This window comes from Nannochloropsis gaditana, assembly GCF_000240725.1.
Source record: "Nannochloropsis gaditana CCMP526 unplaced genomic scaffold scaffold017, whole genome shotgun sequence".
NCBI lineage: Eukaryota > Eustigmatophyceae > Eustigmatales > Monodopsidaceae > Microchloropsis > Microchloropsis gaditana.
This window is the reverse complement of record NW_005803936.1, coordinates 15,459-27,625: the sequence shown is the minus strand read 5'-3', so window position 1 is coordinate 27,625 and position 12,167 is coordinate 15,459.

Genomic DNA, 12,167 nt, shown 5'->3' with positions numbered 1-12,167 from the left:
GAGAGATGGTATAGTTTAGGTGCTGCGTAGATACCAAAATGTTGAGAGTGGAGTCCGCACTTAGTGTGGAACCCAGGATCGACGAGTCGCTGAATAAACGATAGCTTCTGCAACTCAAAGTCAATGCGACCCACCCCCATCCCCGTGAAATGTTCGCCATCCACCGTCCACTTGTACGTGTTCACAGAATGCCATTCTCAAGTAAGCAATGCGTCGAGTCCAGCCTCTTTAGCCTGTCGGTGCCCTCAAACTTTCGTTCATCGGCTCCGGCTGCGTCTGCAGATGCCAAGCGCAAGGAGGAGGAGGACAGGATGAAAGTTATCAACGAGTTGGAGCTCCACCCCACGCATAACATAGCGCGCAAGAAACACTGTGCGTGGCGGAAGCCTTACTACTTCTGCAGCACGCTGAAGGGCCATAAAAACGACATTTACTGCATGAAGTGCAGGAGATGGATTGCTGGCGGCGGGATTTCCCATGTCAAACAGCACGAATCCAGGCACCATGCCGGGTGCGGCGAGAACACGATCGACAGTGGTGCTGACATGCAGCAACTTCAGGTGAATCAAACTGTCGCGTACTCCGCAGGGGAACAGGCGCGATTAACTGCCAAGCTTGTTGGCTTCCTCATCCGCGACTCACGTCCCGCCGCGCTGACGCTTGACAAGGACTTTCGCGCGTTTCTTCTTGCCCTGAACCCTAAGTTCATCATACCAGACACCAAGAAGATCAGGACGGTCACAAATGCCATGTATAACGCAGCGCGGGATACGGTCCTAGACTACATCCATCCGCTCAAACAGAAGGGTCCGTCGGCCCTCCGCGGCATGGTAGCCTGCGTTTCTCTGGATATGTGGACGGACGCGACGCAAATGACGTACATCGGCGTGCTTCTCCACACCATTTAGTGTACGAATGGCGGTTTCGAGAAGAAAGAGTTTTGTCTGGCGTGTAAGGAGGTTGAGGCCGACCACGTAACAGCCCAGGTCGTACAGCAGTACCTGGAGGCGACGGTGAAGGAGTTTGGGATACCTGTTAAAGCAATCTTCCGAGTTGTCCACGACGGTGACGCCGAACTCATCCAAGCCGTCCGCAAGGTCGGCCTCTCCTCGCTGTGCTTCACCCATAGCCTTCAGCGCACCATAGCGGTGTCTTTAAAGGGAGAGGACGATATCCTCACCACTCTGAAGCGCGCCAGGAATGCTGTCTCTGGCGCCCGCCACAGCAACGTCCTGGCGGCCTATCAACGCGAAACACAGGTGTCGACACAGCAGCATGGGACGTCTCCGACGGCGCACGCGCTGGGCGACAATTGCCAGCCCGCAGCGTCTGAGGTCTCCGAACCTGATGAAAGGCAGAAGTCGGGAGACTCCTCCCTCCTGGGGCAGGTCGTGGCCTTATATAAGCCTTTCCGAGGGTTGATCACGGAGCTGCAGGCGGACGATGTTACGTCACCCCTCGGTGTGCCCGCATACCTGGAACTGGTCGAAGGCCTAAGAACAACGCCGAATATTGCGGAGACGTCTGTCGCCGGAACAGACTATCCCGCCTCATCCACCAGGCACCTCATAAGCGTCTTGCACCCCTCTGTACAAAGATTAGCCAGGCAAGCGCGCACGGACCTGACGCGCCCATTCAAGCTCCGGCGCATGCTGCCGCTGGCGGTGGCGCCGTGTCTGGACCCGTGCACGAAGAACCTGAGGGCCATGGGTGCGCCCGACGACGTCTTGAAGAAAGCGTGGAGAGTCATATAAGAGCAGACGGACCGGACAATAACGGTGCTCAAGAAGGCGAATGGGTATGTGGAGGGGCGCGGCGAGAAGCGGGGCTGTGAAGGGGATTTCAAGACGACTAGTAGCTTGAGGGCCCTCTTCTTCGCGCAGAGCAACCACTATAATGACTTGGCGGTAGTGCATGACATGGAGCCCGCGCTCGACTTCGAGGGCGTGGAGATAGAGAACAGGGAGGACGTGGCGTCGGAGATAACCAATTATCTATCCAAGTCAGTGCAAACGATAGGCCTCGAGAAGATTGGTACAGTATTGGTGGAATCTGCGCGAGGGCTGTCCCGTACTCACCATCGTGGCCATGCATTACCTCTGCATTCCCGCGTCGTCGTCAAGCGTGAGGCGGCTGGTCTCACGGACGAGGCTCATCGAGTCGGGGCCGCAGAAACTGCCTGAAACGTTCGAAAAGCTCACTTTTACACGCATCAACTGGGACGAAAGCCTATACAATGTGTGGCTCGAAGATGAGAGGACGGGGGATGATGAGAGCAAGAGTGGGAACGCGACAGAAGAGGAGGCAGAAGGAGAGGAGAAGTTAGAGGCACCGTGGCCAGGTTCTGAAGCGCAGGGTGCGAGTGAGTTGGATAGCGAGATTCGGGCGGAATATGACCTCGGATTGGTTGACTTGATGGGTTACAATATTGATGAGCCCGACGATGCCTTCTGGGACGAGCTCGGGGAGGAAACGGAGCCATGGCTGGACACTGAATAGCTGGAGAGGATTGCTATGATTGTGTCGAGTGATTGTTGGTCGAACTTTAGCCAGTTTAGGTTTAATAGGGAGTCAAGAAAAGGCATGTTCATATTGCTCTTTTTCCGAGATGAGAAAAGCAGATGTATATGGAAAAGTGTTTGAGTAATGAATGAAGGAGACAGGAGGTTAATAGGGAACAAAATGTGATCAAATCAAAGTATTGTGCCTTGCTCCCAATGGAGAGAAGACATATGCATACAACATGAAGTTCTAACAGAGATGAATGGGAAGTCAAGCCGTAAGGAAGATTCCCATCACAAATAACGAAAAACAAAGGCGCTCAGGCGCTCAGAGCGCCAGTAACGCTGAGCTGTCTCGCTACTTGGGCCCCGGCCCAGCCTCTCAGTCCTTGCTCATTTAGCATTCAGGAACGCACTATGGGCCTTCTCTGGTCTTTAAGTATTCTCAAAAAAGTTTAAAAGTCAAACTCAAATCAAATGCCCTGGAGTTGAGGCCAGGTAATGGATGCGGACTTGTGCGAGACCGAACATGGCAGAGTCTCAACCTCTCGAGTCTGTCCGCCCCATTTACTATAGGAATGATTTTACTGACTTGACAGTAGTCGCAGAGGAAGAATGGCACTCAAGAAGGTGGGAGGATGAAATACGTTTACCATTTCCTTGAAGGTGACAGAGTACCCCCCCTTCCGCCGGGGCCCATCGTCATCAGTTGGCTCCGCCGGTGGCCGCGCCCCTTCTGTTCGTGCCTCTGGAGATCCCTCGATCTGACTCCCACCACACCGATGGCCTTTCAACACACGCACACGCTTGAGAGATTGCGAGCAAGGCGTTGCTACACGCGACTTATAAATATGATGCCAGCCAATCATGTCTTTCACCTTTTCACAAAATAGGGATCCTCCACTGGGTGTAATTCATGCGATGAATGTGGTTGCCTGGCAGGAACAACCTTTCCTCTACAACCGGGAAAAGCGAAGTAACGCCCTTTTTACCTCCATTGCAAGCTTCCATGGACTCAACTGAGGTTGACAGTGACTCGGAGGAAAGCCGCTCTGTTAAATGCTCACCTGCGCAGCTCTACCCGACATTTGCCTTCCTAGGAGTACAGATGTGTTGGTCGGTTGCGTACGCGTACATTACTCCCATTCTTGTGACATTCAATTTGAACATAGAAACAGTGGGTCTTGTGTGGTGCATGAGTTCATTGGCAAGCTGTGCGACGGTGCCTTTGCTTTCGGCAGCGAGTGATTTTACGCAAAATTCGTGGGGGCGGAGGCGGCCTTACATGGCCATGTTCTTGCTTGTTGGAGGAGGGGGGCTGCTTTTACTGGCTTACGCGGACAGGATTGGTGTGTGGTTTGGTGATATCGGTGGACAGCAACGGAATGCCCTAAGCATGGCTGTAATGGGGCTTATCTTGAGCCAAGTCGGCTTGGACGGGATCCAGTGTATGGAGCGAGGACTATGCACCGACACACTCGACGCGGACGCATTGCAAGGAGTCAATGCTTTTTTTGCCCTTCAAGGCAGCTTGGGCCGAGTGGTTGGCTTTGGGCTGGGTGCCGCAAACCTGGGAAAGGCCCCAGGGCTGTCATACCTGGGAGATCAGATCCAAATATTGTTTCTGCTCTCCGCCTTTCTTTTATTTCTTACAACAAGTACCACGCTCCTTACTGCTAGAGAAAAACGGTTCATACCGCAGCTCTACGAGCTATTTAATGCATCCGTGACCTCCTCTGGCAAACGCGCGCTATTCGGTATGAAATCCTTGCCCAAGGCAGTTCGCCTCGCAGCAGTAAGTAATCTTCTGGCCTGGAGCTCTTTCGCATTGTTATTCTACTACGGATCCTACTTCTACGGCTCCTTTATCTTTGGAGGTGATCCGGAAGACACTGGAGTTATCGACAGCATCTATGAGCGCGGTGTCCAGTCCGCTAGTTTTGGATTCTTGCTCATGGCTGTCGTGGGGAGCATGATGTCGCTTGGCCTCGGATTTGTTACAGCCAAAGTAGGAATTAAAACAATGTGGGTATCCACCCTGGCGTTTGCTGCAGCTACTTTTCTCGGGTTCTTTTTCCTTCGCCCAGGGGATAGGGGCGCAGCGTTGGCTCTTTCCGCCTGTCTGGGTTTGCCTTTGGCCGCTAGCTATCAGTGTCCGTGGGCGATAGTGACAGTAGCTGTACGACGTTCGGAAAATAGCGCCCTGTATTGTAGTTTATTCCGAAGTCTGAGCGAAGTACTTCCCTTTGCTCTACAAGGTCTGATCGGGTCAGCCCTTTTAAGCGTTTTCCAAGGAAGCGCTCGATCTGTCTTCGCAGCGGCCTCTGTGCTCATGGCCGCGGCTGCTGTGCACACATATTTCTTTGTTTTGGACGTTCAAGACGTGGAGGAGTACGAAGAAGAGATTTAAACGCTTGTCATACTGGAGTGTATACGCACTAGTGTCGTCATGCACCTCTTTAGGTGCTTGCAAGACGATGCTGTACATCAGGCGGTATGAGGGATGTAAAGATTTCATACCTTGCGCCGAGAAAGCGAGCATAAGAGAAACCCTGGACATAGCATGAGCAAGTAAATAAGATTTTTTTTAAGATTGTCTCGGACAGAGTTGTAGATGTCTTGAGGGCTGGGCGTGGTGTGGGGTTGCGGTGGCAGCGAGGTCGTCGGGGCGGGAGGTTGAATGGGTCGGCCACAGGCCCGGAGGCGCCTGCGCGTTCAGGACAGAAGACACACTTTTATGAAATGGAGCATTAATCTCCTGTATACCATCGCGTACCTGCGTAGACCATCTATTACCTCTCTAATCTTGGTCGCGTTTTCACGGACCGGGGGTCGGACTTCTGCTTTGCGAAAAGTCTTTTCCCGCCTCGCCATCGCATGAAAGGAGCGAAAGCGAGAACACAAAACGGAAGTCCTGAAACGCACCCGTCGCTCAGGCGGCCAGTGCGAGCAAATTCTCCCAGGATTATTGTTTTCTTTGCTGCCTCCGCATCCCCCCGCGCTACCACTTTGTTCATTGCATGGCAGATTTTAAGATTTTCTCACACATGGAGATACTGTTCTGGTCCAACTCTGCAGTGATAGCGTTTCTTCGCTTGCCATATTATCAATGAGAATAGATGACTGGATTAAGAGGACGACCACTATGCTCACACGCTTTCTCACGTTTTGCTCGTTTGCTCCCTGGTAGACATGCACACCAAGCTGAAATTGAGTGATGTACATGTCATGGTCTTTAAAGGGGCGAGACAGCAAGAATCGCAGCATCATGTAGAGTTCAATGGAAAAGAAATCTACTGTGGCGACACAAGGAAAAAAGGTCACTCTATAAAGGTGAGAGATTATTGTACCTGCAAGAAAGGGCATGTCAGTCAGACAAATAGTGTGGATATGCGCGTCGGCATTGTTGCGTGGTGGAGTGAAGTCTTACCGCTCAATATTTTATTTTTTCCTGTCGGTCACGAGCTTATGCCATACTCGTATTGTGACCATCATTTCGTTTATATTTTCCTGGTCTCCACTTTTGTTCGCTCCAGAAATGATGACCGTTCTTATTGGTTACTTTGTGCCTGACCTTGAGATCTACGCTCGAACACTCACACTAATCATTACATTTAGGTGAAGGATTTGCAAAAATGCGACGAAGAAGATAGGGTCATCTGCTTTGCCTCTGGAAAAGTGCGATTTAATATCGAAATTCCGGAGGAAGGTGATAAAGCGAAAGAAGCTCGCCATTTCTTGGCATGCGTGGTAGACGCATATGACGCCTGTAGAAACGGGGATCTCAGAAACGGCGGGAGCGCATCCACAGCTTTCTCACCTATAAATGCCATGAATAAGCTGCGATCGCCTGTTCCAGGTGGTCGTCATCGAGTAATGGTTTCCAGTGAAAGTAGAGGAAGCCACAGAGGTCCCTCGCATGTACGTGCATCCGGTTCGAGTCAGTCGTCGGTCATGTCCAGATCCCATGACTTCTCCCTTCATGCTTGCTCTACAGGAAGCGCTGACTTGTATGTAGGATGCTTGATTGCATTCACTTTGCCGTTTCAAGCACTTCCCCCCCCTTTTTTAACCAGGGCTTCTTCAAATCCAGAGCAGGCTTGTCCAAGGCGCCCAAGATGGTTTGGAACGGGCCTTCCTTTGTTGCCCCTGGCACCAGTCCTCCCGGTTCCTTCCAAAAATTAAAAAAAAACAGTTACAAACGCTCCTTTTCGAGCACTGTCAGCGACGATCATGATCCTTTTAAGGAAAGTAGAGACAAAAGCGGCTCGAGTGAGAGCTCGAAAAGACGAGGGGTCGGCAAGAAGGACGCTGTGGACGAGATCGAAAGCTTTGTTGCGCCTAGCTCTCCGAAAACGTCTAGCCCCCACAACGACATTTCCTTACTTTTTCGCAACAGCCAGCTCCAAAATCCGTCTACGCCTAATGCACGTGAAGCCTATCCTACGTCTTCCACAGACGTGAAAAAATTGAGTAAGAGCAATTGTCAGATTCACGAGTCGGGCGACACGAGTGCATTAAAATTGCCATTTCCACCTTCGTCATCTTCTGCGTCTTCCCCTCATCCCCCGGGCCGTAAACGAGAAGGTCTCATTAATAACGGTAATACGTGTTACCTGAATTCGGTCGTACAAGCGCTGGCTGCCGCTGGAGACTTCGTGGACGACCTGTTATCCACATTTTGGCTCCGACAGACGCTCCAGGATCTTCGCAGGCCATCGAAGAGGCGTCACCTCAAAGTTTATGGTTCATTTTCCGGCCTTCTCCTCGCCTTGCGACAAAAATCTGACAAAGCAATGAAAGTTTCTTCAGCTGCAACCGGCGGAAGCACCGGTCAAGAAAGTGATAGCAGCGCGGTCACAGATCCCTCTCTCTTTCGTCGGGAGATGGCTATTAATTTCACCGCTTATGGGGATGGGCGACAACAGGATGCACATGAGTTTCTGGGGGATCTCCTGAACACTTTACAAGAGGAGCTCTTTATGTACGGTTGGCGCTTTGCGAGAAGTAAAGTAAGTGCCGAAAAAGAAGCTGCTCGAGCAGCAGCAAATTGCGTCGCTAATGTGAAAAAACGAATCACAGAAGTGGGCAGGCAAATGGTTGAAAAGAGGGTGGCTCAGGTTCTAGGAACAGTGTCGGAGCCGATAATTGGGGGAGGAAAGAAAAGGCAGACCTTACTTCGGAACTTCTTACGGCCTCGGACGAATGCATTTTCTTCTCGATCAGAACATTGGACCTCAGAGTGGACTAAAGATGTTAAGAGGAAGCAAAAAGAGGAAAATTATCCAGAAAATCTGCAAGATGATAAAAAGGTGACTTTGTCTTCCCCTGAGGACGATAGTGCAGAGATAAGTCAGGAAGAGGCGGCAATCTTGGAGGAGGTTCTTCCAGTAACGAGGCATTTCTACGCAGAAATCGAAAAGACCTTATCCTGTGTCGGGATAAATTGTGCATACACTCGGTCATACATCGAGCCTTTTACCGATTTTTCTGTCGACCTTATCGCCCCCGAGGGAGGTGCCGGGCAACTGGCGCTTTTAAAAGGACCACACAGTGCAAACAGTGAGGTCTCCCTTAAGCTCGATATGCTCTTGACGCATGCATTTCGGGAGCAGGAGCTGGAGCTCTCCTGTGAGCGGTGTCAGAAGCAAAAGAAAGTCCGGGTTACGTACAAATTCCGGAAACTTCCCCGTCTTCTGGTCGTACACTTAAAGCGCTTCAGCATTACCGGCGGCGACGGCTATAGGGGAGCTTGTAGCAGTAAGTTGCAGACGCGCGTCATGGCTCCGAGCACATTGGACCTGGCCCAATTTTGCGACGCTCGCACTGCTAACCCTCGCGATCTTTCGGCGGGACTAGGGGGTCCAGCAGGGCATGACATGGAAAATGTCTTGCTCAAAAGTTTGCAAGAATCATCCTCTCCACCGCGTGTATTAGATTGCAAGCCTGATGCCACTGACACATACCCTCAACCGGTTTCAGTGTATGAGATAAGGGGCACGAAAGATGAGAGTTCAACAACCTCTCAGGTAAGAACACTTTTTTCAGAAGTTTCACGACGCATTGGTGAGATGCGCAGCCGTACACCGCCAGAGGAATAGGCAAACACCGAGTCGTACAGATGCCATTTTTAGGTGCACAAAACAATGATAGTTGGCATAGGAGCTAATCATCGGATTTAAAATGCAACATTCCTGCCACACAGATAGGAACTCAAAATGGATGGACTGGGCAAAGAAAAATAGGAGTTCCTCGCTTAGATTCTGAAAACCTCACCGGCCACTTCGACGTTAAAGGAGTGCCTTTTGGCTCTGAAAATCCTCATGAAGACGTGGAGGATGAACAATTGCAGGAGGCTATACGGTTGTCCCTTATTAATGAGCGAGGCAGCGCGGCTAGACAACAGGGTGACAAAGCCGCAAGTCAAGCTCCAGGAGAAGTCAGAGGTGGAAAGACCGCGGGAGAAAGGCGACCATCGAAACCTCATATTGTGCTGACGGATATGTGTGAGGACAAAGAAAATCAGCCTCCCGCCTCGACGAAGCACTCTTCCCCCATGCCCTTGAACTTCAGGCATATTCAGTCGCAGCTCCTTGGCCTCTTCTCGCTCAAGAACTCTCTGAGTGCCGCAAAGCGGGTCAGTGGACTGGACTCATCCTACACACTGCAGAGCGTTGTACGACATCTGGGCCGCTCAGCGAACTCTGGCCATTACGTCACCGACGTCCGCCGTCCCGGTTCGAGGCCAGCATCTCCTGCGTGCTGGACCCGGTATGACGATGCTATGGTCTCCCCCCTGCCTCCCGGTGACCGCATCTTGGAAGACGAGGTGAGCCTACAGACCGGCTACATTTTCATCTACCGTGCGCATCTCTCGGCCGCTCAGCCCGATTCGTAGGGGAATGGTTTACTAGCCAGGCGCGCTGGTGTTGGCAAGCGGAACTGACAATACCCTCAGATCGGTTTGCAGGGTTCATAAACGAGATATGCATCCGCATGTAGATAGTTGCAACGAATATATAATGACGATATGCCTCCATCTAGCAAGCAAAATATTCCCCATCATTGCATTACAACAATTTCTCTTCAATTCTCCGATCCGTTTCTAAGTGCGCCACATACTTGCGAAGAATGATGCGATTAATCACGAAATATGTCTACTTATTGATTCGAAAACAGAAAAATACAGGTCAGCCGTGCGACGTCCAAGAGATTGGTCAATCACCTTCTCTCCGATATTTGTGAATGTCAAATGTGGGTGCAGACTGAGGGATTCAACTAATGTGTCGAATAGAGGATTCACCGCATGTAAAAGTCGAAAGATATTTCCTCTCAACTGTTGATTGGTCAACGACTTCGGAGTGACCTGCAATGGATCTGCCCGCGCGCTCTTGTATCTAGGTACCAATTGCTGAAGATTTTCTCCGTCTCCGCGCATTAAAGTTGTTCATGCCAGATTTCCTTACAACTCCGTAAGTCGGGCCTCGATTGCTCCGGCCAAACTCGGTGCTGTCTCGTCGGGAGATCGTAGTGCAGTCGATGCCCTCATCTCTTAGAACTGCTTGCAGCCACTCATCCGCTTGTGCGTATTTGAATAACGCATGGCTGTCGCCCAGGATTGTTAGCACGTCCTGTACTGTAGCAGGTGGGTGCTGCCGTTGGATTTCTTTTACCGCTGCTGATAAACGATAACCAGATAGGCTGGTTGCCTCTTATCTACGCTCTCCGAAAATAGCAATCCTTCATAGTTCAAAGTTTTCCTGATGTGACTACCAACTGTTCCCTTTTAAAGGCGGATAAAGGCTCCGCCTGTTCCAACGCCTCTCGCATCGATCGGGTCTCGTCTAATACTGCGTTTGTACTACCTTGACTTTCCTCCATGCGAGATGTTCCCCTATACGCCATAGCTGCCAACCTTACTGGTAGCAGCGACGTCCTTGCTTTATTCTGAGGGCGAGCGATCTCTGAAATGATTTCAGGTTATATGTGGGTACTGAAGAGGGGTTATCAGGTCCCCCGATAGTATTATATATCTTCGCGTGTACTCTACCCGTCCTAATATCTGGCCATTCCAGATATCCACCTTTGACACATCTTCTGTGTCCATTTCCAATCGGCTGTACCGACATTCTCCACCACTGTATAAACGCGGGTCTACCCTTTTTAGAGAACTCTCATAGCGTGCTATCGGAGAGTATGGGAAATGACCCCGGGAGAGTGGCACAATCGAAACTGACTACTCCACTTTGATCGGGTTTGCTTTTGAGAGCTCTTGTGTCCATCTAAGCGTGCCCCGGTGCCACAGGACCTGCTAGGTGTTGCAACTCGGGTTCATGACTTGGTACCTTACATCGAAAGACCGATCCGCAGGGAGGATCTTCTCTTTAACGCCTATCGGGGGAATTTCTCGCAACATCCCAACGCCAGTAAGAGCATCACCTGCTCGCACATTATCGGAGGTTTGCCAATCTCGAGCCCTCCTCCATCGATCTAGATAGATTGAAGCTATGTGTCATAAGCATCCTCCAGCGAGACCCCGTGAAAAAATACGCGGCGATACGTTTGCGTAAGAACCGCACTTTCCCGCACTAAGGGTTGAACGGGCTCACAGTGTCACCTCAGATTGATCATTTGTCTTAAGACAGAGGCCTGAAAAGAAATTGGAATAACAGCGTTGCATGGACGTCGTGCAAGCAAAACCGCGGATGCATAGGACAGATCGCCCAGAACGGCGACAAACAACAAAGGAGAAAACCTACAGAGTGGCGCGAGGCGCAGGCGGTGCAGCCTGCACCAATGTCTGTTCACGTACGTCCGACGGAGTGACCTGTTCATTTTTTTTTAGTCGCCTAGTTTGAGGGAGCATGTATCGAAAAGGGCGACCTTACGTGACGGGGGGGTCGTGCCCGTTGGTCTCGGAAACGTGCTCGCTGAGCTCGAGGGCGACGGCCCACTTCAAGGCGACAGGACAGAGAATAGGCTCTTTGCTGGCCTGCCCGAATGTGTTGTGTGCATAGGCAGGACAGCCTGGAAGACTTGTTGTTCGCTTGGCAGCCGCAAGGGCTGTATCCGTGCGTGGTGGGCATGCTGGGGCGGCATGCGGCAGCCTGCGCGCGTCTTGAAGCAAGCAACCTCCCACCCAACCCCCTGAGTCTTGACACGATTTTTGTCCGGGCCTTTCCAGAGGCGTTGGGAGCATTTGGTCCAGTTTTAGGTTCAGTAATACCGCACACACTCATTACTGCTCCCGCAGGCTTCAAGCTTTGAGAGATCGCTCCCACCTCGAACTGGAATTCGCCTTTCTGCGTCACGGTTCCCGTAGAAAATGCCTTCTTCAAGGTTATGGCGTCTCCTTCTGCTACGGTGTTGCATTTTCCTGTCGGCTGTGGCCGCAGCGGAGCATGAAACGGCCACAAACGCATCAAGCAAATCTGGTTGCCCAACCTTTTCTCGACCAGCAGCGCCTTGTACTTCTGTGTGGAGTATGCGGCCTTCGCAAGTTGACGTCGTTCTCGCGGTCGGGGACTCCATCACAGCTGCATTCGGAGCCCGTGGGAAACGGGGAGGCTTTCATGAGTCGCGAGGGCTGAGTTGGAGTATTGGTGGCGATGAAGGTGCCTTGACATTGCCAAATTTCATCAAGGAGCACAATCCTAATGTTACGGG